The sequence below is a fragment of the Mesoplodon mirus genome (assembly GCF_964341445.2).
Source record: "Mesoplodon mirus genome assembly, chromosome: 4".
In the NCBI taxonomy this organism is placed as follows: Eukaryota; Metazoa; Chordata; class Mammalia; order Artiodactyla; family Ziphiidae; genus Mesoplodon; species Mesoplodon mirus.
The window spans coordinates 8,254,952-8,280,724 of record NC_138979.1 but is presented as its reverse complement, the minus strand read 5'-3'; the positions used below and the strand labels follow the sequence as shown (position 1 = coordinate 8,280,724).

The 25,773-nt window shown below is 44.3% G+C and overlaps 1 protein-coding gene across 7 annotated transcripts in view; it reads right to left on the bottom strand.

Annotated features, from left to right (window-relative positions):
- Positions 1 to 25,773, bottom strand: part of FRMD4A (FERM domain containing 4A) — a 350,648-nt gene that overhangs the window by 242,257 nt on the left and 82,618 nt on the right. The window contains exon 1 of one of the 7 annotated variants that reach the window (XM_082618236.1): positions 5,235 to 5,355. The exons of 5 other annotated variants lie outside the window; for them this stretch is intronic. The gene's annotated coding sequence lies outside the window, so the exon portion shown is untranslated. Of the gene's footprint in view, positions 1 to 4,446; positions 4,577 to 5,234; positions 5,356 to 25,773 lie in introns of those variants that run through there. One more of the 7 variants, XM_082618235.1, reaches the window with a different exon arrangement.

Sequence of the window (25,773 nt, the reverse complement as noted above, 5' to 3'; positions counted from 1 at the left end):
TTCTTTAAGTCTTTGATTTTGCTTATGGTAGGAAACGTTCAAGCATCTGTGTATCTTACATAACTGATGGAATGATCCTTTCTCTTCCTTTTCTCCCATCAACTCCTACCATTTAGGAGACATCCAATATCTACTTTTGTTCCTTGAACTACCTATTCAGAGAGCAATGGACAGCAAAGAATCAGAAATGGACAAGATGGAGAGAACGGGTAACCAGTGTCCTGGGGAGGTTACGACTACATGCTAATCCTGTAAGGTAGTTCCTCTTTTGCATCTTTAGCTCAAGAGGAAGGTAGTTTTTGAAATTTAGATCGAAGATCTTTATCCCATGGCTTCTCTCCCCATGAGGTCTCAGAGATCCTTTCTAATAGAGATGCTGGAATTTTTCACAATGAATAAACCCAAATAGAGAATTTCTGCCACAAAGGTTACTGACACATCAGCTGATATCCAAAAATAAATAAATAAATAAATAAATGGTAGGAATGAAAGCCATTGGTGAATCTAGACTTATACATTCTGATACTGTGTAGAATGTGGTTTAAACTAACTTCAAAACCTATTTAACGGTTAGCATGTCTTTCTCACTTTACCTAGTTTAAATGGAAATTCTCCAGAAGCTACACTGTTCCTTTTTTTTCAAAAAAGTATTGACATATGCAAAAATTTCTCAGAACAAAGCTTGAGCTTTGAATGTGCCCCATCATATTTTCAGTCATTTAGCGTGTCAGGCTAAATGCAACTCTTATAACTGATAAGTATATGACAAACGAACAAAACTCTAAGTCTTTTACTTATACACACACACACTAGCATTAATAACGTGAGCACAAGTGGTATATTTATGCAGTAAAGTCAGTAATGATCTTTGGAGGCAGTCACACTCAACCGCACATTTACTAAGTACAAAGGTACCCTGACAGGTCCCCTCAATTTCCTGGACCTTTCATCTCAACACTGCCTCTCCCATCACAAATCGATCACACTTTCTCATCAGCTCATCGAGGCTGACTCAAGGACCCCTTTCTTTTACAACTCTGGCATTCTCACTAGTTCACAGAGCCTTTTGCCAAGTTCCAGAACACAAGCAAAGATTCATTCTTTTTCTGTTTTTTTGGTCGCACCGCGTAGCATGCAGGATCTTAGCTCCCCAACCAGGGATCGAACCCGTGCCCCGGGCAGTGAAGCAGGAAGTCTTAACCACTGGACGGCCGGGGAAGTCCCAAGGACTCATTCCTGTTTATTCTTTGACCTCAGACTGTAACTGGGCCATTACAACAAAGCTGAGCACAACCCACATCTGGGAGGCAGATCTTATGGATTATGAAATCAGTGACTCACTGAACCTCAAGGGGTTTCGGTTTCTCCCATGACAAGATAATGCTAATGGCACTTGCCACCTGCTAGGCTGTCAGGGGACTTGGCAACAATGTCTGCAAATTACAAAGAGGCCCTATTGCCATAAATAACAAGTCTTATTAATAAAATTAGTTCAAGTGCCAGAAAGAATATTACCAACAACAGTGGCAGATCACACTTGGTCAGAATAAAAGTGAGTGGAGGAATCAAAAAACGGGCAGAAGATCTAAATAGACATTTCTCCAAAGAAGACATACAGATGGCCAACAGGCACATGAAAAGATGCTCAACAACGCTAATTATTAAAGAAATGCAAATCAAAACTCCAATGAGGTATCACCTCACACCGGTCAGAATGGCCATCATCAAAGAGTCTACAAATAACAAATGCTGGAGAGGGTGTGGAGAAAAGGAACCCTCCTATACTGCTGGTGGGAACGTAAACTGGTGCAGCCACTATGGAAAACAGTATGGAGGCTCCTTAAAAAGCAAAAATAGAACTACCATATGACCCAGCAATCCCCCTTCTGGGCATATATCTGGAGAAAAACATGGTTTGAAAGGATACATGCACCCCAGTGTTCATTACAGCGCTGTTTACGATAGCCAAGACATGGAAGCAACCTAAATGTCCATTGACAGATGAATGGACAAAGAAGATGTGGTACATATATACAATGGAATATTACTCAGCTATTAAAAAGAATGAAATAATGCCATCTGCAGCCACATGGATGGACCTGGAGATTATCATACTAAGTGAAGTAAGTCAGACAGAGAAAAACAAATATCATATGCTATCACTTATATGCAGAATCTAAAAAAAAAAAAGATACAAATGAACTTATTTACAAAACAGAAACAGACTCACAGAGAAAACAAACTTATGGTTACCAAAGGGGAAAGGCGGGGAAGGAATAAATTAGGAGTTTGGGGTTAACAGATACATGCTACTACGTATGAAATAGATAATCATCAAGGACCTACTGTATAGCACAGGGAACTATATTGAATATCTTGTAATAACCTATAATGGAAAAGAATCTAAAAAAGAATATATATATGTATATATGTATACACACACATATATGTATTAATCACTTTTCTGTACACTAACATGACTGAAACTAACATGAGATTGTAAATCAACTATATTTCAAGAAAAAAAAAATTTTTAAGTGGGTGGAGGGATTTTCTGATCCTCCTTTCAACTAACACTATTCCCTTTTAACACAAGAAGAGTTTAATGTTGTTAGTTTTCTAAAAGGTTACTTCTACCCACACAATTTTGCACATCAAGCATCACTTTTTTCCAAGTGATTTGGAGGCAACACTGTAATTCACTAGCAGGACAATATAGTGTTGATTTCAAAGCAAGTCCAAATATTGCTTCCAATCAAATTAACTGCAGCTATTTAACCTCTGGGACCAAAGAGATTCAAGTCTCTCTGCTGCGGGACCCCCCCCCCCATTCCTGGTGTACCTTAAATAAACCCAGATTTCATTCACAGCAGAAGGGACCCCTCAGCCAACAGAAGAGGCTCATCCTCTGACCCTCTAGGTTGCAAGAGATGAACACGTTGAGAATCAAAATCAGATTTCCGCTGATCTGAAGGTTTAGTCTTCCCACCATGTCCAAGTCAGACTCCAAAAGGGGGCCAAACGCTAGGAATGAACTTGAAGCAATTTAAAAACCAGAAACAAAACAATGAAAGGTGTCCTCCCATCCCCCCCACCCCCCATCAACCTCCCACTTTGTTGCACATTGGAAAAACGGCACACAGAGCTAAGTTCTACTAAGTGTAAGGAATAGATTTTGCATCCAACTCCTGAGACAGTTCCCCCAGGGTCAGCGGTGGCTTCCCTGGATGAAGTCATAAGTTTGCCCCTGGCTCTTGGACTGGTGCTCTCCCGAACATCACAGTCATGCTTTCAGAAAAGGACCAGACTTATAGTGTCGAGGTGTTAGGGGTATGTGAGAAGCTGTTCAAATCCCACTAAGGTAAATGCAGATCAAATCAGCCTGACCAGGTGTCTAAATACAGCTGGGGCTACTCCAACACTGAATAAGCCATCCCCACCGAAGAGCTCGGATTTAGAAATGTGCTTGGCTTAGGTGTTCGGAGAATCCCTTTCATCAGATGCTGTGAGGATTCAAACTGAGAGAAGCCAGAACAGCGGTAACAACCTCTACTGGGATGTTCCATTCATAGGGGAGAAAGCCTCCTCCATCCACGGTGAGGTCAGGGGATCGCCTTTCTCAGCAAGCAGAGCTTCCGGGGGGACTGGCATGGCTGCACCATTCAGAATGAGTGTGTCTATTAAGAAGCCACCGCCAGACCTATTATTAGAACAGCCATCCCTTGGAAATTTCGCAGAATTTGCTTGAATCTACTGAGCAGTTACTCTCCTAACGAGGTACTGGAGAAAGGCACCGAGTCCCTGACTACACACGGGCAGCCCACACGGCTTTCAAAGTACAGGACCGGTTCATCTTTTCTAAACGCAATATGCGCCCACGTTTGGGCAGTTGCCTGCAAGACAGAAGCCCTGCGTTTGGGGGGTTCGTCCTGAAGGGGGTTCCCTCCTCTCTTCCTCCTCCTCCCGCGGTCTCCCTGCATTAAACTTGCTGCAGCCATTTGGAGTGTGAAAGCGCAGTCCATTTTAACAGTCCCAGGCAGCCGGCGATCTGCAGCCTGCCTCCTGAACCCACCCAAAGAACAGGACTGCCCTGTCACTTCCAGAAAAACGGTTAGCAAAAAAAAAAAAAAAAAAAAAAAAAGAACATAATCACACCCGGGTCTGCCCGCAGCGAGGTCCTTTCCTTTCTCCCCGGGTAGACCCAGCCAGTGTGAGGTCGAGATGCCAAAGAAAGTGGGTGTGGGGAGAGGGTAGCACGAGGGAGTACAGTCTGTGCCGCACGTGGGGTGTGCACCGGAACAATGTCACATCTGCGGCAGTAAATGCTCTACGTCCTCAGTAAAGCAGAAGTGTCATGTCCCTCTCACCGGCCCAGAAACGGACCCAGAAGTGCTGCAGAATCCACCGCCTGCCCGCAGTCGCGGCTGGGAAACAAAGACACATTACCTTTTTATTCGTGGCGCTTCCCGGGGAGCCAAGGAACTTCAGGTTTGCAGCGGCGGATCCGCCGAAACGGGCGTCCCATGCGCCCCGGTGCGCAGGCCCGGGGCCTAGCCGGCGGCATCCGCGCCCGGCGCCTCCGCCTCCGCCTCCGCCGCGCGGCGCCCGCAGCCGCCCCGCCGGTCCCCGCGCGCCCCCGCCGCCGCCGCCGCCGCCCCGCCGCCCCCGCGGGTCCCCAGTCAGCCCATCGCCCGCTCGCGCCGCTCACGCCGAGCCTGGCCGCGCGCCAGGGCGCACCGCCGCCGGCCCGCCCCTCGCCCGCGCGCCGAGCACCGTGCCGCCGCGCCCGGCCCTCCGCATCGCGGTCGGCCTCGCGCGGCGCCCCCGGGCACGGCGAGCGCGCACGGGGCGGCCGGCGGCCGGCGGCCGGGGGCTAGGCCGGCTCCGGCGAGTCCCGCGCGGCCGAGCGCGCCGCCGCCTCCCGCGCGCGCCGCGGGGCACCCCCGAGAGCCAGCCTAGCCCCCCGGACAACAATGAACGCGCCGGCCCGGCCCGGCCCCTGCGCAGCCCGCGAGCCCCCGGTTCCCGCTCCGCCGCACACCCGATCGGGACCAAGTTAGGTCCCGAATCAGCCGCCGAGCCGCAGAGGCTGCGCGGAGCCAGAGGCGTGCGCGAGAGGAGCGGGGAGTCGGAGCCCGACGACCGCCCGCGCACCCGGCGCCGTCCCCGACAAACCCACCGAAACCCGCCGCGGGAGGCCCCCTCCCACCCTGGGAGCCGGAGGAAGAGGCTACCTTGGCTGAACTTGGCGGAAGGTGCAGCTCTTATCCCTCGATCTAGTCCAGTTTTCTTGCATTAATCTCCCCTCAACTCTTTGGAAATGGAAGTTCCTGTGAGATAACCCAGTCGTGGGGCTATTGTCAGGATTCGCAGCAATTACTGCGGAGGGGAGACTCCCATTTCCAGAGCCTGGGGGAGGAAGACGGCCTGACACGTTCTCTTTCCAAAAAAGAGAAACACACTGGGAGACTATCCCGAGGAGAACAATAACTCAATTCACATTGTATGTCTAAATGTTTATTACTTCAGGAGCTCAATTTGCCTTAGACACTTTTTTTTTTTCTCCTTTTTTCATGAATTGTCAAAACACGGTTGATGAAATAAAGGGAGAAGCAGGCGGGAGCACCCGCTTAGCGAAGGTGGAAAAGCCAGCTTGTCTCAGAGGTAAAATCTTTCCCTAGAACTCACTCGTCACTTGTATCCCCAATATCCATCCACCCGTCCACCCACCCCTCCATCCATCCACCCATTCTTCAAGGGACGGACTGTTTCCCCTTTCACCGTAGTCTGAAGGAGACCCAGGTATACTGATACCCTTATTTCCAGGACATTGGCAGGAGTGAAAACTTACAAACTTTATAATAAAAAGAAATCTCACACATCCTGTCTTCCAACTGACCTTTCCAGACACAGCTTGTGTGTTCTCTGATGATCTCTGGTGAACATTTTTGACAGTTCAAGAGGCCTCACAATCCACAGAAGGGAAACATCTAACTTTTCCTCCAAGTCAGTGTTGGAGGAAAAGGTGAACGCCTGTGAGAAGGACTACCCATCTTATTTCAGGCGGTGGTGATCACATGCTCCTGGCTGGGGGACTTGATTATCTGAATCTGAGGAATGGGAAGCTGAATGGGAGGTTTCTGTCTTTTTGAAGTCCTTGAGGATTGTTCTCATGCCAAGCCCGGTTCTTTCATGTTGCAGTTGAAGCCCATCTCCTCATGTTCTGAGGCCTTTACAGGGAATATTATTTCTTTGGAAGCAGATTATTTCCAGGGCTGCTTTGTTTTGACTGCAACACCCAACAGGTGGTGATCGAGGAAATGTTCAAACCTTTCTCTTCCGATTGTTTGCATCCTTAGAAGAGTCTTTGGATTCTATCTACATCCACCTCCTGCCTTTCCACCTTGGCCGTTGGAATTCTCAATATGTCCTGAATCAAGCTGACTCACTGGTAAAGCCCCTTTCCAGGTTCCCTGTCTTACGAAACAGCATCCTTCCTCTCCCCACAGGGACAGAGAGATCTTTCATCTCCTTCCTTTTACTCATGCCTCACTGTCAAATTATCACCAAGCCTTATCCTCATAAAGAGATCTGGAAAGTTCCTTGGGAGCAGCCCCTTGTCTGACTTGTTCTAACAGTGCCTGGTGCCCATTGCTTAATCTTTGTTGCATGAGTAGGCCCTGCCCCTAGCCTCGGTCAGTGTACATCACCTTTCACCGCCATGTCTCTAGCAACCTCCTGACTGGACCCCAGTCTTGTCTCTCAAATGCATTCAGCACACCACCTGGAGTCACTCTCCTGAAACTCACATCTGATCATAGGATTTCTTTGCTTAAACCCATTCAAGGTTTGCCTGGCTCTTAGGAATAAAGTCCTCGCTTCTTTAGATGGCTGGGATGTCCCGAGCATCAGGTCCTCCTTATCCATCCAGCCTTGTCTGCGGCCACCAGACCCATCGCTCTCTCTTCCCTTCAGCTCCATAACCCTATTCCAGGTCCCCTGTGTTCCTGGTTCTCGCTGGTCCCCTTGTCCCCCAGCAGCCCATGACTGTAGAAGCCACTCCAATCATGTCACATCTCTGCTTACAACTATCTGGGCTTTTCACTGCTCCTGAAGCATCCTCCCCATCGTCATCACGTGTTATTCTCCGAGTCCCTCTCTATGACTTGCCACCAGGCCACTTTTCTGCCCGTGAATGACTCTTTGCTTTCCTTGGCTTTTGCGTGTCTTGTTTCTCCTGCCTGGAAGAAACCGCCCGCCCTCGCCCCGCCCCACCCGCTCTTTGTATAGCTGGTTCCTTGCCATCCTTCAGGTTTCAGCTCAAACCCTGCCTCCTAGGTAACCTTCCATGATCAGCAAGTGGGAAGTGACCTCCCCAGCTGCTCTGTGTATCATTAGCCTGTTTATTTCCTTCTTAACTATGATTGGTATTCACAGCTGCGTGTGAAAGGCACAGACTGAGGTCAGACTTCCAGAGCCTGGCTCTTGCCTCAGCCACCTCCTAACTGTACAACCTTGGGCAAGTATCTTAACCTCTCTGCGCCTCAGTTTTCTCACCTGTGAAATGGGGATCATAATACTAGCTACCTCATAGCGTTGTTATAAGGTTTAAATGAATCAATATATGTGAAAAACTTAGAACAGGACCTGGCAATATAAGCGTATACATCTGAGGGCCTTTATGTGTTTTATTGTCACTCTGTCCCCATGGCCTGGGCTAGTCCCCAACACAGGCTCTCTTTACCCCTAAGCCTTGTGTGTTTGGAGCCCAAACTGAGAATGGATACAAATTTAGGGAAGAAAAACTACATTTGAAGAACTTAAGTACTGAGAGAAATAGGCCATGGTAAAACTTGATGAATGAGATAAAAATTCAAACTTAAATCATCTGGAAGTTAATGAAAATATGAAAGAAATATATTCTCTGTTTCACCAGCAGTGATCCTTGGAGTTCATGGATGACAAGCCTTGCCAGTCAGAATTTTGTAATGGTCTGTTTTCCGAAGACAGGCCAATTTTACCACTGACAATTCAGGCAGTTTCTTGCAAAGACATAAAGAATCAAAGGCTCTTTGCAAAGTGTTGGACCATCGGCCAGCCCTAACATGTAGTTGTGATGAAAGAATAGAGCATGTTTCCATTTTCAGCTCGAGTGTGATGCTTTTTGAAGAATCTAACTGAAAAAAGAAACATGGAAGGCTGGTTTCTGGACATATGCCTTTGCGTTTTGCTTTTACTGCTGGAGAAGATTCAGAAAGAAGGAGAAATACTTTTCCTTTGGCTCTTCCAGAGGGCAAGCAGGACTTTGAGACCTGATTACCTGGGGTTCTCACAAAGAGTTAGGGAGCTTTGTATTGCAAGGAGCTAAAGTCTCCTAGAGAGGAGAGGTGCTCTGAAGCTTGAAAATGGGGAATGGAGAAAAGCATGCAGAAAGGCAGTAGCACCCCCGGAGGAAGGAAAGGGGTGCCACCTGCAATTGGAGAGACCCATACTCCATGTCTACAGAGTGCCTCAAGAGGGCGCTGGTCATCTGCTGGGGCAGCCTGAGGACAATGGAGGAAGGTACCAAAGGCTAAGAGGTGTGTCTTAGGCACAGCAAAGGATCTTGGGGTTCAGCCAGGAGGGATGGAGTCTTTGGCTTTAAAATGGACCTCAAGTTCTTGGGTACGTGAGCATCTCAGTGGCATCTATGCTGGATCAATGACAAGAGACCCTTTTCCTGTCATGAGGTATTGATAGAATGTGAGTTGGAGGAGAGGAAAGAATGCGTGAATTTCTGCCACCTTGGTGAGTGAGGACATAGACTGAACTGGGTTTAGAGGAATAAACTAATGTGATTTTTTCACACCCAAAGTTGCAGAGCAAAAATTAGACCCACTTCACTAATAGAAAGTATCTGGTTCTTAACTCTGGGATCTGCAGCCACAGCTTTCCTAACAAGCTCGGGGCAGTACATGGAGCACTTAGGAGAAGATGCCTCAGCTTGGATCTTAGCCAGAGGACCACTGCTGCTGGAGAAGGATGATCCCCACTCATTCCTCTGTGTATCTGCCCAGCTGAGGACAGACACCAGCGTGGGCTGGATCTGAGTCTGGGCTGCACAATCCTTTGCTAAGAACCAATAACATGGGACAGCCCTGGAATCCTGCTCTGAAGGCGCAGTGTGACCTTGAACAAGTCTCTTAATCTTTTGGTGCCCGTTTCTTCACCTTTAAAACTGGCCTGAGAATCATCTCTCTCTCTCTAGCTTTATGAAGACCATGGATTCAACACATATTAAATATTTTCAAAACCACACAACTGATGACAGTTGATAACTAACATTATTACGAGTACATATTCTGTGCCAGGCACAGTGCTAAGAACTTTCCAAAACATTCGTTGATCATCACAAGATTCCTATGAGGTGGAAGTTATTTTTTCTCTCTCTTCTATGGATGAGGAACCTGGGGTCTAAAAAGGTGAAGTAACAAACTGAGGGGACTCTGTTCATCAGATTTGAACCCAGAGTCATCCTTTTGTGACCCTGAGCTCTTATCTTGCAAGCTTGACTACCTCATACTAATACAAATGAAATATATTGGCAATCACGGTGAGCATGGCCACGCACTTACTTTATATACACTATTAATTACGGATTGAGCCACAGTTGGAGTTGGGTAGCATCTAGGAGGTGATAGTATGTTGTATTGTTACATTAGTTTCTAAGCTGCACCAAACAGACATTGATTTACATTCCGTTCATATGTTTCCGGAAAATAATACTGGCATCTTTTCCTTCTACTTTCACCAGATTTTGAGGATACAGCAAGACTCCTCCGGGGCAGGTTAAAGTCCTTGACTGGTTTTAAGTGAACCCTATTACATTTTTATACCCAATCCTTTTCTCTCCTCACTCCCAGGTCAATTAAAGGCCAATTCTGAGCCACTTCAATCAAAAAGAAAGAATTCCATCTCCTCTCCTGGCCAGACAGAAAGCACTTAAGACCGCGGTCCCTGGGGTATATGAAGAAACCATCTAATAACTGTGTTTTAGTTTATTTTTTTACATAGCAATGTCATTTTTTTAACAGCTATGTTTTATAATCTTGTTATGTTCTCATTACATGAGATTGTTGCTTATTATTTTTTCCTGGTTGGGGATCCTGATTTAGACTGTCTCAACTCAGGGCAGTAAAAACCCAGGGCAAGTAATTGTGAAACACAGACAAGAATCAATCAAAACATCACAAGCTAATTAATGTCATTTGGAGCCCCTGGGAGCAGCTGTATTATAGTGAGTACCATACTATAAAATCGGTGTACATTAGAAGTACACTCAAGGACCTAGGTTAACTCCTTCACCAAACCGTTTCTGTTTATTTGCTTTGAAATATATATTAACCGTAGTTAAGGCTTACTTGGCACTTACCAGGTGCCAGATACTGCTTATGTGCTTTATATACAATAACTCATTTAATCTTCTCAACAGCCCTGGGAGGTCGGTGCTATTATTAGCCCCATTGAGAAGGAAGGGAATAAGTCAGGGAGAGGGTTTATAACCCACCTCAGGTCCTACAGACGAAAAGTAGGCAGTTATCAAACTCGGGCGGTCTGAGTTCCGAGTTGAGATTATTAACCCTCACTCATCTCACCGTCCATTGGTCACGTATTTGGAAGCACTACATCCCTTATTACCTAACACAGTGCCTATCAGCTGGGACTCAATACTCGTTATTTATTCGTGGGTCCATCACCTCATTATGAAAGGGAGTTAAAACAGAAATATTTGTGAAATTGAATAGAAAAAATTTTTCAGCAAGCATTCCTTTTTCCGTTGGAACTTATAATAGAGAGAAGGCTTCTGTGCAGGTGACATCAATTACTCAATCTCTCAAGCAAGCAATAAGAATGTATTGGGACCATGAGCCAGTTTAGGAGGAAGGCCCCCAGGATTTAAGAGAACAGAGGCACCTGTGCCCCAGGGAGAAGAGGCAAGTCAGTTTCCTGGAGTTGAGATGGGGCTGAAAACTGTCATCGAGTGATGACTTGTGATATGATGATATTTTCCCTGCCACCAAATAAAGATCAGACCCACCCCAAATCATAATGGCAAAGAATTTGCTATAATTCATGTTATAAATAAGGTGGGTTCAGTGAAGCAAGTTTCTAAGGTTCTGACTCAAATAGGCAGTTGGTTAGGCTGTTTGCTGAGATACGGATTGGAGATGCAAGATTAGAACTCAGAAAGAGATATCTGGGTGGAGAAGAAAAAAGGTTGGCGACACCTGTACATAGAGGGCACTTAAACCTATGGAAATTGACGAGGTTGTCCAGGAAAGATACTGTCAGGGGAAAAGAGGGCTCAGGACCTAGCTCTCAGGCAGACTTAAGCCAGCGTCGGAATCACCTGGAAGGCTTGTCAAAACAGATCACTGGGTCTCACCTCCCCCAGGTCCCCCAGAGTTTCTGATTCATAAGTCTGGGCTGCGGTGCAAGAATCTGCGCTTCTAATAAGTTCCTGGGATGCTGATGCTGCCGGTCTCCGAGCATCTCTATTCTGCCAGAGGTCTTTGCTCTGTTCCTGGCACCCTGGCCTCCCTGCTGTTGTCCAGATTCATCAGACTCTCTCTAGCCCAGGACCTTTGCACCTCCCTCTGCCTGGAATGCACCTCTCCAGATATCAGCCCAATCAAGCCCAAACCTTTTTCAGGTCCCTGCTCAAACATCACCTTCTTAGAGAGGTCCTTTCTGACCATCTTTTTTTTTTTTTTTTTCCAGTAGCAAGAAATGGAAGCAAGTTTTATTTCTTTCTCATAGCTGTCACTCAATTCTTCAAATGCCAAGTTCACTGTGATCTATGACCATCTTTCTTTTTTTTTTTTTTTTTTGCAGTACGCGGGCCTCTCATTGTTGTGGTCCCTCCTGTTGCGGAGCACAGGCTCCGGACGCGCAGGCTCAGTGGCCACGGCTCACGGGCCCAGCCACTCCGCGGCATGTGGGATCTTCCCGGACCGGGGCTCGAACCCGTGTCCCCTGCATCGGCAGGCGGACTCTCAACCACTGCGCCACCAGGGAAGCCCTATGACCATGTTTCTTAAAGAAGCAGCTCCTCCCACTTGCCTCCTGCTTCTGCCCCTCACCCTCATCCCTTCCCTGGTTTATTTTTCTCGGTTTCCCTTATCACCTTCTAACAGACTATACAACTTATTTGTTTGTATGTTTTGTTCATTATCTGTCTCTCCCAGGAGAGCAGGGATTTTTTCTTTTTTTCTGTTTTCTTTTTTGCTGACTCTCTTAAGCCTAGAATAGTCCCTGGCACATATTAGACGCTCAATAAGTATTCATTGAAGGATGAATTAAATGAAGGATGAATTAAATGAAGGAATAAACATTCTTGCCTGTCGAATTGTGGTTTTAAGAATTTAGTTCTGATGGAAACCCTTCATAACTGGTTGCCTCCATATCAAAAATGAATATGACCATGTTGTTCCATTCTGAAAAAAAAAATCTCCTCTTCTACCCAGGATAAAGCCAAAGATCCTTGGATATTCTCCAGTAGGCACTGGTTGGGGCTGAGACATGGCAGGGAATGGACTCTGATGTGGTCCCCATCCCCCTGTTGCCTACAACCTGGTTACAACGCTCTCCTGCTCTGAAATAGCCCATGCATCTCTCTACCCATTTGTAGCACTTTACTGTAACCATTTCTGCATTTGTCTATATGCCTCACTCAGGATCTCCTCCAAGGCAGGAATCGTAGTGGTGCTTTGTTTTTGTTTTTATTTTATTCGAAGTCCTCAAAGTTTGTTCATCTGTACACAATATATTTAATGTTGCTTTATCACTTTCTCTCAGCCAAGTGTTATGATCACTACCCAATAGATTTTTAGAGTGAAATCCATTCAGCTAATAAAAAACAGGAGAAGCGTCTGTGATGGTAGGAAACAGCATTTGACCGGTGTTTATATGCAATTCCATATAATTGTTTTAATAAAGGCGGCCTAAATTATAGTCAATCTGAAGCTATAAATGAGCTCTGTCGCTCATAACTGAGCCGGGGCGAGTCGTGTGGTGCATGCACCGCCAGTGGTGTGGAACCTTCTGGACTGTGTTCTGCAGATTTCTAAAAGCGTTTGTGGAGGCCTGATAAAAACACTTAATAATCCCGCAGCTGTAATTTCTAACTTGAAATGGATGTTTTTCCATCTCTCCCCTCAGTCTCTACCTAGTAAACTCTAAATTGTTTTGGTGTTGCCTTTCAGAAACATAAGGTTCTTTCTTGGTTTATATTCTTTCATATTCATATTTTATATTCTTCTCTAATGAGGTCTTGGGAAGATCTTCACAGGTCTTTTCTCGGAGTTCACCCTCTTTTTCACTGTCTCAAAAGTGCAAAAGAAAGCAAATAAACACTGGTCTGAATAGCTGATCCTAAGCAGAGGTGAGGATGCTTGAGGACAGTTTTGATCTTGATTTCTCAGTAGAAGAGGGGATACAGCGGAGAGAAAGGAAAGTATCTTTAGAATCTTCAGAGGATGCCTTCTGTGCTATTTGCAAAGAAAATTCCCTTGGAAATGGGTTATTACCTAAACTGGGCTAGGATGATGATGATGATGATGATAATGATGGCTAGTATTTATTGAGTGGCACCAGGCACATTATGTGAATCATCTTTAATTCCTGCAGCAACGCTGCAAGTAGGTATTATTAATTTCCATTTATAGATCCAGAAATTGAGGCTCAGAAACATTAAGTAACTTGCCGAAAGTCAATACCCAGAAAGAGGCAGATTTGAATCCGAGTCTGTATTCAATTCCTCCAAAACTCGAGGACTGCATTTGTGACTAATTGTATAACAGGTTATTTTAGTTTCTGCTCTGTGGAAAGTGTAAAGCATTCCAACAAAGGGTTTTAATGTAGATTTTTTTTTTAAGCCTCCAAAATGCGAGGCTTAATTCTGAGCAAAAGCAGAAGTTGGTCAACCAAGGGCTCACAGCGAGAAGTCTCAGGTTTTGTTTCTGGTGGAGCGGATGGATGGCGAGGGAGCTCCCGGCAGGAAAGGAAAGCAGGAAACACCAAAGATGACATTCATCTCGGTGACGGGTTTGCCGATCACTGCCCCGAGCTGCCTCTGGTCATCAAAGTCATCCCCACCCAAGCAGAGCTCTGCAGACATCAGGAGGTAGTTCCCACCGGCACGTCCAGTGACAGGACGTAGCTGACTCGGCGCTGCCCCGAGTTGGCTAACCCCGGCATAACCCCTGGTATGTACTTTTGCCAACAGTTATCTGGCAGATGCTCTCTGCTCTCTGCTTTCACCGTAATCTTAGTGGGTAGCCCCTCTGATTCTGTTCCTCGTCCCTGTACAGCTTTGAACAGGTCAACCTAATTCTTCAGGCAGGACCTTCCTTATCTGTCTACACAGCAGGCTGAAACCAGTATTAGGATCCACTTTCCTGCCCCAAGACGCTGAGAGACACAGCAAAGTGGTTAGGAGTGCAGGCTATGGCACTGGACTTCCTGGGTTTGAACCACAGGTCAACCACTTACTAGTTGTCGTATTAGTCATACTAGCAATCTTAGGCTAATGGGCTCTACACGTCTTTCAGCCTCAGTTTCCTGAGGGATGCTATGAGGATTGCGTTGCAAAACGGATAGTTTGGGGCACAGAACACACGCTTAATAAAACATATGCTATTAATATTCTTATTTGCGTTACCTGTGTCAACTAAGGGCATGAAGTCTGGCAGCTTTTGTCCATATACAATACCCCCTTGCCTGCTGTGTTAGATGTTGATATTTGGTTTAAGCCCTGTACCTAAGCGTTGTGAGCTTTAATGAGATGCCAGGTGACCTAAGTCCTGTAAATAAATCATAGGAAATACCCGGATCCTAAAGAATAGTGTCCTGAATTCCATCCCTTTCTTCTGAGTGTCCTGCGTGCCCTGTCCTTGTAGGGAGTGTTCACCCTGCTCATCTGCGATTAACTTAAGAGGGATTCAGGTCCATTTAGGACACGTACCACTTCACTCAGCCACTGAGGGCACCTCGGAGAGAACTAGAAAATGAGCCTGACTTTTTAAAGTCTGTTCAGTCTCCAGTTCAATGGGAAAACCAAGGTGGATCGCGGATTAGACAAAACTAAATGCCCTGACCTCCTCGGACACTCACAGTGCCTGTGCAGCTGTGTCCGTAGGCATTGTTCATAGAAGCGCTCTGAGGCTTGAAGGCTTGTGTAAGCACCTCTGCTGGACAGATGCGGAAATGGGCAGTAAGGAGTTCGTGGCCTGCCCAAGGGCTCCCTGTGAATTTGTGGGACGTTCAGAATTAAAACAGGTAGCCTTGGGGCTTCCCTGGTGGCGCAGTGGTTGAGAGTCCGCCTGCCGATGCAAGGGACACGGGTTCGTGCCCCGGTCCGGGAAGATCCCACATGCCGCGGAGCGGCTGGGCCCGTGAGCCGTGGCCGCTGAGCCTGCGCGTCCGGAGCCTGTGCTCCGCAACGGGAGAGGCCGCGACGGTGAGAGGCCCGCGTACCGCAAAAAAAAAAAAAAAAAAAAAAAACCCAAAACAGGTAGCCTTTCCTGAGCACTGCTCACCAATACTGTCCCCTCTCAGTATGTATGCAGGGCAGTTACAAGACCAGATATGTACACACTCCTAAGTTCCTTCCCACTATAGTGAGTCTATCATAATACAAAAGTACCTAAAATTCTTTTCTTGTTAAATTTTGATGGCCTTCTTTAAAAAGTATTTTAAAAAATGAAACATAAGCATTCAGAAAAGTACAGAAAATAGACTCCTGAATACATTAAGACTGAACATTTTGCCTTATCTGCTCTAGACTTTATGATTTTAATTGAGATATAATTGACATATAACATTGTGTGTGTTTACAGAACACAAGGTGCTGATTCGATACATTTATACGTTACAATTTGGCTCCTGCTGTAACACTATCACATCACATAATTATTTCTTTTTTGGGGTGAGAATAAATAAGATCCAGTCTCTTAGCAACTTTGAAGTTTAGAGTACAGTGTTGTTGGCTGTAATCACTATGCAGAGCATTAGCTCTCCAGGACTAATTCATATTCTAGTTGTAAGTCTGTACCCTTAAAAAAAATCTCCCCAATTCTCCCATCCCCCAGTCCCTGGTAACCACTATTCTACTCTCTGTTTCTATTCCTAGGAGTTCAGCTTTTTTAGATTCCATGTATAAGGGATATTATATAGTATTTGTCTTTCTCTGTCTGACTTATCTCACTGACCGTAATGTCCTCAAGGTCCATCCATGATGTTGCAAATGATGGACTGTTTTTATTGAAAGAGAGAAACAGAGACAGAGAGACAAGAGACAGAAAGGGGGGAGAGAGAGAGCGAGCGAGCTGTCATCCTTTCTCCTTCCCTCCCCAGAGGCTGAGAGTCTTCTAAAGTTTCTGAATATCATTCCCATATTCCCATGTTTGTTTTATCCTTGGACTACATACAAACATAGCCATAAGCATATACTATTATCTATGCATACATAGAGGTACTGTAAATATATACTATTATGTGTACTTTTAAACCTCACACAAATGCACCAGAACAGGTCTATCTTTTCACAATTTATTTTTCATTCAACAGAATGTTTTTGAGACTTGTCCATGTTGACACATTTAGACTTAGTCCATCCATTTGAATCCACTGTGCAAAGAGCCTACAGGTCATTTATCTTTCTCCTACTGAGGGATTAGTGACTTCTAAGTTTTCACAAATACAGTTGGCCAAGGCCTTTGCTCTTACTCTTTCCCCTGCCTGCCATGCTTACTTCTCAGTTATTCCTTCATTCAAGAACATTCTTATAATGTCTGCTTAATTTGCTTCCTTATTCCTTCAGGTTTTTACTCAATTGTCACTGGGATGGCCAGATAAAATATAGGATGTTCAGTTAAATCTGAATTTCAGATAAATGATGAATAAATGTGTAGTATAAGCATGTCCCAAATACTGTATGGAATAGGCTTATACTTAGAAAATTCACTGATGATCTGAAATTCAAATTTAGGTGGGTGTCTTGTATTTTTATTTGCTAAACTAGCAACCCCAATTGTCGTGTGCTCAATGAGGCCATTCCTGTCATCCTCTTCAAGTTTTTAACCCCTTCTCAACACTTCCTATTCTTTTTCTCTGTTTTATTTCCCCTCGTAACACTTATCATGAATTTACCTGCCATATATTTTCCTAATTTATTTTGCTTATTTTCCGTCATCCTTCCTAAGCTCTTTGAAGGAAAGACTTCTGTTTGTTTTGTCCCCTGCTATATCCATAATACCTGAAATAGTATGTGAGGCATAGTATGTGTTCAATAAATATTTGCTGAATGAATGAATGGAATAATGCAAAGACTATCTTTGTGTATCTCTCCTGAGTATATGTCTGAGAATTTCTGTAAGATAAACACTTGGAAATGGAATTGTTTCTTGTAGGATGTCTATCTTTACTAGCTATTTCTCATTGCTATTCAAAGTGGTTGAACTAATTTCCATCCCCATCAGCGATGTATAAAAGTCCCCATTTCCCCATATTCACACTATCTTCTCTTCCTTCCTTCCTTTCTTTCCCTCCCTCCCTCTCTCCCTCTTTCTCTCTTCCCTTCCTTCCTTCTTTCCTTCCTTCCTTTCTTCTTTCTTTCCTTCCCTTTAGAGATACACTAATTTAAAATTTTTGTAGCAATAGTTGAAACCAGCATGAACACATATGATACTCACTAGTGAATTACAATTAATGAATTCATAAAAAACAGTAACTGTTAATCAAAAAGATTTCAGATGTTTTTCAGTGCTTATTTAAAATATGAGTTAATTATTATAGATGCATTCCTAAGCCACGGTACCTCTTGTGTAAGAAAACAAACAAAAATTGCCCCAACCCATTACTGTTTCAGTGACACCGAAAAGGTTATTATACACATTTTGAAGAAAAGCCACCTTATTATTTTTTCAACTAAAAGGAGGAAGTCTTATCTGACAGCCATAAAATGAAAACCTCCACAAAAATTGCATGGAATGTTCTTTGGGATCAGATTCAGAATTTTCAGAAACTTGAAACCCATATCAAAAGAGGAAATTTGACACAGTCCTTTGTTACAGATATGGTCAATCTCTTTTATGTCCAAAAGAAGAACTTAAGTTATAAGTTTTTTTTTTTTTTTTTTTAATGCTGTACTCGGGCCTCTCACCATTGTGGCCTCTCCCGTTGCGGAGCACAGGCTCCGGACGCACAGGCTCAGTGGCCATGGCTCACGGGCCCAGCCGCTCCATGGCATGTGGGATCTTCCTGGACAGGGGCACGAACCCGTGTCCCCTGCATCGGCAGGCAGACTCTCAACCACTGCGCCACCAGGGAAGCCCAAGTTGTAAGTTTTAAAAGCTGTGTGTTGGGAGTTCCCTGGTGGTCCAGTGGTTAGGACTTGGTGCTTTCACTGCCAGGGACCAGGTTCAGTCTCTGCTCAGGGAACTCATATCTCGCAAGCCACGCAGCATGCCCCCCCCCCCAAAAAAGGCTGTGTGATCAAAGAATGTAACAAAATGGCACATTTTAATGTGTTCTTAATACATTCTTGAACAGTCATAAAATAGGTTGTGACCTTTTGCAAAAATGGCCGCAATTCAGGCTTCCCTGGTGGCACAGTGGTTGAGAGTCCACCTGCCAATGCTGGGGACACAGGTTCGTGCCCTGGTCCGGGAAGATCCCACATGCCGCAGAGCGGCTGGGCCCGTGAGCCATGGCCACCGGGCCTGCGCGTCCGGAACCTGTGCTCCGCAACGGAAGAGGCCACAACAGTGAGAGGCCCGCATACTGCAAAAACAAAACAAAAACAAAAACAAAAACAAAAAAATGGCCACAATCCCTCCCTGAATCTAGGCTCCTTATAATGATTGGGAAGGGATGTATAGAGGTGAAGTCTGTTTTCCTTCCTCTTGAATTTGGACTGTGCTTCTGACTGGCCTTGGCCAGTAAAATGCAGAAGCAACAACGTGCCTGTTCAAAAATTAGCTCTCAAAAGGTCTTTAGTGTTTTTACTTGATCTCTGGGAACACTGCCTTCCTGTCCTAGGAACAAGCCTGGAAGACATGAGACCTAGTGGATCAAAGCTGAGTCAGCTGAGTTGTCCCAGATGAATTCCTAAAGAGGTGAGAGAGCTCAGCTGAGGTCGGCGAAGCTGCCTGCTTGACCGGCCACTGAGCACAGGTGCACGAGGAAGACCGGAAGAACTGCCCTACTGAGCCCAGCCCAGATTGCTGACATACACGATCACAGGCTGACTAAAGGCAGGTTGTTTGAAGCTGCTACATTTTGCAATGATTTGTGACACAGCAATGGTTATTGATGCACAGGCTAACTTGGTTCCTCACCCTACAGAAAGCAGAGCTGTTAATTTCTTCAGTTTCTTTCCTTTTGCTATGCTTATGCTGATGAAATGGGTGAATATATCTTAATTTGCAAAGGGCTTGATGGCCAAATAACATAATTTTTTTTCAACAAGATCTGTGAATGTTTTATTAAGCACAGCAGCCGCTGGAACCAGTAAACGATTATGTACCCAGCTTGGTACCCGTCTGTGATGGACACACAGCTGTGTCACACCACGGTGCCCTGGGTCTGCGCCAGCAGTCACTGCAGCATTCACCAGGAACAGTCGACTCTTAAGCCTCTGGGAGTTTCAAGGCAAAAATCTAGTAGTTTGAACACTCGTCATTTTAAGGACATTTTAAGAAAATGAAAAGTGCCTCTGAAATTGGACTTTTTGAAAAATAGAATTCTGAGCATATCTTTTCCCTCAGCCAGAGGAAACTGCTAGCTGGAATGTTCAAACTCAGAGATGAATTGTTAGTTTTCTTCATGGAAAGCAAATAAAAACAGACAAACAAACAAATACCACCACCCACCCCCGACTACAATCTTTAAAGGGAATCCTTGTACATTGCTGGTGGGAATGTAAGTTGGTGCAGCCACTGTGGAAAACAGTACGGAGGTTTCTCAAAAAACTAACAATAGAACTATCATACGACCCAGCAATTCCTCATTTGAGTGTATGTCCGAAAAAACCAAAACACTAATTTGAAAAGATACATGGGCCCCAATATTCATAGCAGCATTACTTACTGTTGCCAAGATACAGAAGCAACCTAAGTGTCAATCAACAGATGAATGGATAAAGAAGATGTGGTACTCAGTCATAAAAAAGGACGAAATTTTGCCATCTGCAGCAACATGGATGGACTTGAAGGGCATTATGCTAAGTAAAATAAGTTAGACAGGGAAAGACAAATACTGTATGATAGCACCTATTTGTGGAATCTATAACTACAACAAACTAGTGAATATAACAAAAAAGAAACAGACTCACAGATACAGAGAACAAAGTAGTGGTTACCAGTGGTGGAAGAGGCAATATGAGGGTGGGGAAGTTGGAGGCACGGACTACTGGGTGTAAGATGGGCCCAAGGATGTATTGTACAATACGGGGAACATAGCCATTATTTTGTAATAACTGTAAATGGAGTGTAACCTTTAAATTTGTATAAAAAATTTAAAAATTTTTCAAAAATTTAAAAATCCAAACAAGCAAAGTTACTAATGTTGAAGAATGGCTCACAACATTTTTTCAAGGCTGACCTTTCACAGTTAACCAGTGGTAAGCAAAGCCATGAATATTTTTTTCTGAAAATGGATGATCACTTCCATAAAAAGAAGGTTCCGGAAATGAATGCAAGGAGTTGATGGGGAACAGTCTTATGTAACTCTAAGTTTGTTCATATTACAAAAACCATCCTGCTGGGGGTAAAATAAAGAAAAACACCCTCAGTCATCTTACTTCACTGAAAGTCTGAGGTCCCTGAGGATTTAAAAGAGATTGGCTAACGGACCAGAGACCCTCCCCGTTCTCCATATGCAAGAGGAAGCATTTTTGACATTTCCATCTGCAGAAGTCTAAAAATGCTCCATAGTTTGGTCGCATCCCTGGGAATCTCTAGCGATTATGCTGGCGTAGCATGAAAGCAGGGAGAGAAATGTTGCTCTTCCTACTGACATATTTATGGATGTCTGAGTCCTCAAAATACCGAAGCACCAAAACAGAGAAGAGGAACTCTCTGGACAATGAAACAGACATTTTTAGCTTTCTTCAGTTTTCTCGAACACAGCTCAGTTTTCCAAAATGAATAGGCACAATCCAAATCCTTTCAATTTGGGGTTTTGCTTTATTTTTCCTCATAGTAACTAATTGAAATTCAACAAATGAACTTTTGATATTATAAAAATAATGCAAAATTTACAAGGAATGTATGATAAACAACGAGACTAAGAAGAGGCAGCCTACCGAAACAGGTGTTGGTGAGGATGGGGAGAAACTGGAACCCTCACACACTGCTGGTGGGAATGCAAAACGGTGCAGCTATTTTGGAAAGCAGTCTGGAACTTGCTCAAAATTTTAGGAATATACCCAAGAGAAACGAAAACATACATCAGACAGACTTGTACATGAATTTCCATAGCAACATTAGGCATAAGAGGCAAAAGTAGAAACAACCAAAGTGTCCATCAACGGATGAATGGATAAACAAAATGTGGTGCATCCATACAATGGAGTATTATTCAGCTATCAAAAGGAGTTGAGTCCTGAAACAAGCTACCACATGGATAAACCTTGAACCCACTATGCTAAGTGAAAGAAGTCAGTTACAAAAGACCACGTAGTGTCTGATTCCATTTACAAGAACTACCTGAAATAGACAAGTCTATCTATAGAGAAAGTAAATTAGTGGTTGCCTAGGGTTGAGGGGATGGGACAGTTGTGGCGTGTGTGGGGGGGTGATGGTTAAGGGGTACAGGATTTCTTTCGGGGAATGAGGAAAATGTTCTAAAACTCATTGTCGGGGTGGTTGCATTACTCTGTGAATTTGTTGAAAATCACTGAATCGTACACTGTAATGGGTGAACCATATGGTACGGGAATCATAACGCATTCTGCTTTCATTAGGGCCACTGTGCCCAGGCTCTGCAACATGTCTTTGCTCTTCTCTGCCATTAGGGTCCTTGGTGCTGGAGGACCCTATAATCATAACAAGAATTCGGGAGACATTTAAGTCGAGCTCTAGATAAATCCTCTCCAGTACATGATCCCCATTCATTCATCTAACAAACATTTGTTGAGATCCTACAACAGGCCAGGTGCTATTTTTAGTCCTAAGGATATAGTTAGTGAACAAAAGAGACCCCCCACCCCCCACCCCAGAGTCCCTGTCCCTGCACTCGTGAAGCTGGCATTCCTGCAGGAGAGCCAGGCAACAAACAGAGAAGTAAATAAGTCCATAGTCTATAAGATGGGAACGGTCTGTGGCTGGGGAGGGAGGTAGATGCTGTGGAAGCCTATTGCAGGGAGAGAGGGCAGAGCCTCCAAAAGGCGACTGTCATGACCGGGTGAAGAAGTCTGAAGGGAGATGAGCCTTGACCATCTGTAGACCCAACACCTCTCTACCGCCTTGGGGCATCTTTGCATCCTGGGAAGGGGATGGCCATGGGCAAGATGCAAGACCTATAGAGTGACTCAGCTGTGGCCCATGCTGTGCCCAAAAAGGGGAAGGCACCAGAGGACACCTCCTTTTGTAAAGGCGTCAGGAGCTGGCGTTAAGCGCTAGCCTCATTTCCTTTTTGCTAGAGCTGATCAGCAGAGTATACTTTAGTTTCAGTGGAACGTTTTACAAAGTTTCTCATATGTACTTGAATTCTATAATTGTAACATGAGTTCTGGAAACATTCAAATAGGGGTATACTGAGGGGAGGGATAGATTGGGAGTTTGGGATTGACAAATACACACTACTATATTTAAAGCAGATAACCAACAAGGACCTACTATACAGCAGAGGGAACTCTGCTCAATATTCTGTAACAGCCTAAATGGGAAGAGAATTTGAACAAGAATAGATATATGTATATGTGTAACTCAATCACTTTGCTGTATACCTGAAACTAACAACATTGTTAGCCAACTATGCCCCAATATAAAATAAAAATTGAAAGCAAAATAAAATAAAAATTAAAACAAAACAAAACAAATAGGGGTATATCCTTACCATGGATAGGTTCATAACTTATAAAATAACCATACACAAAGAATGTCAATTAATGAAATCATATACTAGATACTAAGTAACTGTATTCAATATGCCTGTGATAAGTACTGACAATAACACCATTATCAACAGTATGCTCAATTAATATTGTTGATTAATATCAATAATCAATGGCATTCAATATTATTAAGAAGAGTAATAGTTGTAGTCTAATAAGAGTTTCATTCATCTCTGGTTGTGTAGCAGAGAGCCTTGTTCCGGTTATGTACAGATAACTATTCTTAGTAATCCCTTGGCTGAAATTATGAAGAATTCTTATCAAATTTTCAAAATGACAAACACTTAAAAAAGAGAGATAAAAAGCAAGATTCAAAAAGGTCTGAGAAGAGAGAATGATAGAATTAACAGGGGGAATCATGGGTTTAACCAAACTAGCTGCATAAACTTAGGATGAAAAAAAGCAATTAATATTTTTAAAATCCTGAATTTTATTGACAACATGCTTAATTAGGAACCTGGAGTGTCATGGGGTGGGCTCGAAATCTAGTGCAATATTAGCAGACAAAATAAATCACAGTGTTCTTGACAGGGGCGTTCACAGGACCAATTCAGAACATATAAGAATTACTGTGTGTAATTTCATGGGCTACATTTTAAGATGAATGCTTGCAAATTTAACTCTGTCAAGATGAGTGTAATTAAGGATTGGGAACTTTCAGGGCCAACTTCAGTGACTGAAGGGAACAGTGGGGTTTAGTCCCTGAAAGAATAGCTCTGGTGGAGGGAATGTGGGAGCCAGCTACCTGGAGAGTTGATCTCGGGGAGATTCAGTGTGTTAAGTGCTGGTACAAGACACTAGGACCCCTGCCGGGGCGGAGGGGGCTTTAAGAGTGCAGACTTTACCATGACTGTGTAATTCAGGTGTGCTAACCAATGGGGTGGCTTCCCTGTGATACAGTGGGTGGATGTCCCGTCACCAGGAGTGTCCCTGAAGAGGCTGGGCACCACCTGTGATCCTGCAGGGGTGGGAACCCCTCCCAGGGTGGGCAGATGGACTCCCGACCCTGAGGTTCTGACTCTCAGAGTTGGGGAGCAAGTACCACCAACAAAGAGTTCCAGTTGAATGGTTGGCTCAGGCGCTGTGGCTTCCCAACACTAGTAATTTGTATTTAGAGAACAAATGTAACATTGTCTGAATTTAACACCCCTGAAGCCTTGACTTTGAGAAGTAAACGCTGTCTGGAATGGTGCTGACTGCAGGTCAGTTAGAAATGCAAAATCTCTCCAAGATAGAAGCCTGCTTTTCATTTGTTGAGCCCCTCATCCTCCATGGCTGCCTGACCTGGCTTGGCTTGGAATCCTCTAGAAGGTTTCATTTTATCCCCTCTCCCCTGTGGACAATTTCAGGGAACCCCTCTCAGCTCTGTCATCTGAACCACACACTGCAATCTGCCTGGTCCCTGCTGTAGACTCTTCGTTCTGGTTTTGCTTTCTGCCTCCTCTCTTGGGTTTTCTGGATTGTTCCTCACTTCTTGAGGCTGCCTTCGTCCAGCTCCTGGACCTCACTGCTCCTTTGGCTCCTTTGGCTGCTCTTGGGGTTCAGCCCTGTCTACCCCCTCTGGCTTTGGGGGCTCGTAGCCCAAGTCAAGGTCTTCATTGCCCTAGAGGGAAGGCCAAACAGGTGTATAATTGGCACTCAGTAGCCCCACTATCATGCCATTTATTGACTATCTACTTATGTGCCAGACACATAACAGTCTATATTTCACTTAGTCCCTATTGTGACGTTTCAGAGCAGGTGTTATACCCACTTTACAGAAGAAGAACCTGAGGCTCAGAGGCTAATTTGCCCAAGGTTACTCAGTGAGAAGTAGAACTGGAACTCAAACCTCTCCATCTGCTTCTCACATCTATATTTTTCTCTAGTTACAAGTCAGCACCTTACTAAAATGATTCCAGGTTTTCAGTTAACATTTGTTGATTATTGCTTTTTTATTCATTCGCTTGTTTTCAGGGGATGAAGAAAAACATTCTACTCATTTTCCAAAAAACAGGCCACGATCTTAGGATTTTACCTAAAACGGTGGTTGAGCACATTTAAAATGAAAGCTCTGTGTTGGACAAATTTGCTTTGAGATTTTATACTTGGATAATTCTAAATGGGAAAAGAATCATCTCTGAGGGTCTACTGAAGTTTTGGCTCTCAAAACTTAATTGAAATTATAAATGAAATTTGTAAAAATTCAGTATAGCAGGGATGAGTCATACTATCTGATAAAGACTCTCGTCACCAAGAAGTGGCTTGAGTTTGATGAATAACAAGTCAGGCGATGGCCCAGATGACAAATGTGTGCAGCACCAATGTGGTCGCTCCTAGCAAGGGCATAATTCAAGATTTATAAGTACAGGATGGATGAGGAGGGTTATGTCCAGATTGTTGGGAAATCCTTCAATTTTACCCAATTCCCCTCTTTTTTTGTATCTTAATACTGTGCAGATTTTTAAAAAAAATAATAAGCATGCACTGTACTTTTAACCCCCATAGGGAGGAAAAAAAACCCCAAACCCAGAAACTGTAAATATCAAACTTATGTAAATATCAAACTTCATGAGTCAGCAACTCTGAACAGCACACAAACACAGCATCACAGTCTTCCTTAATTCCCCTGTCGG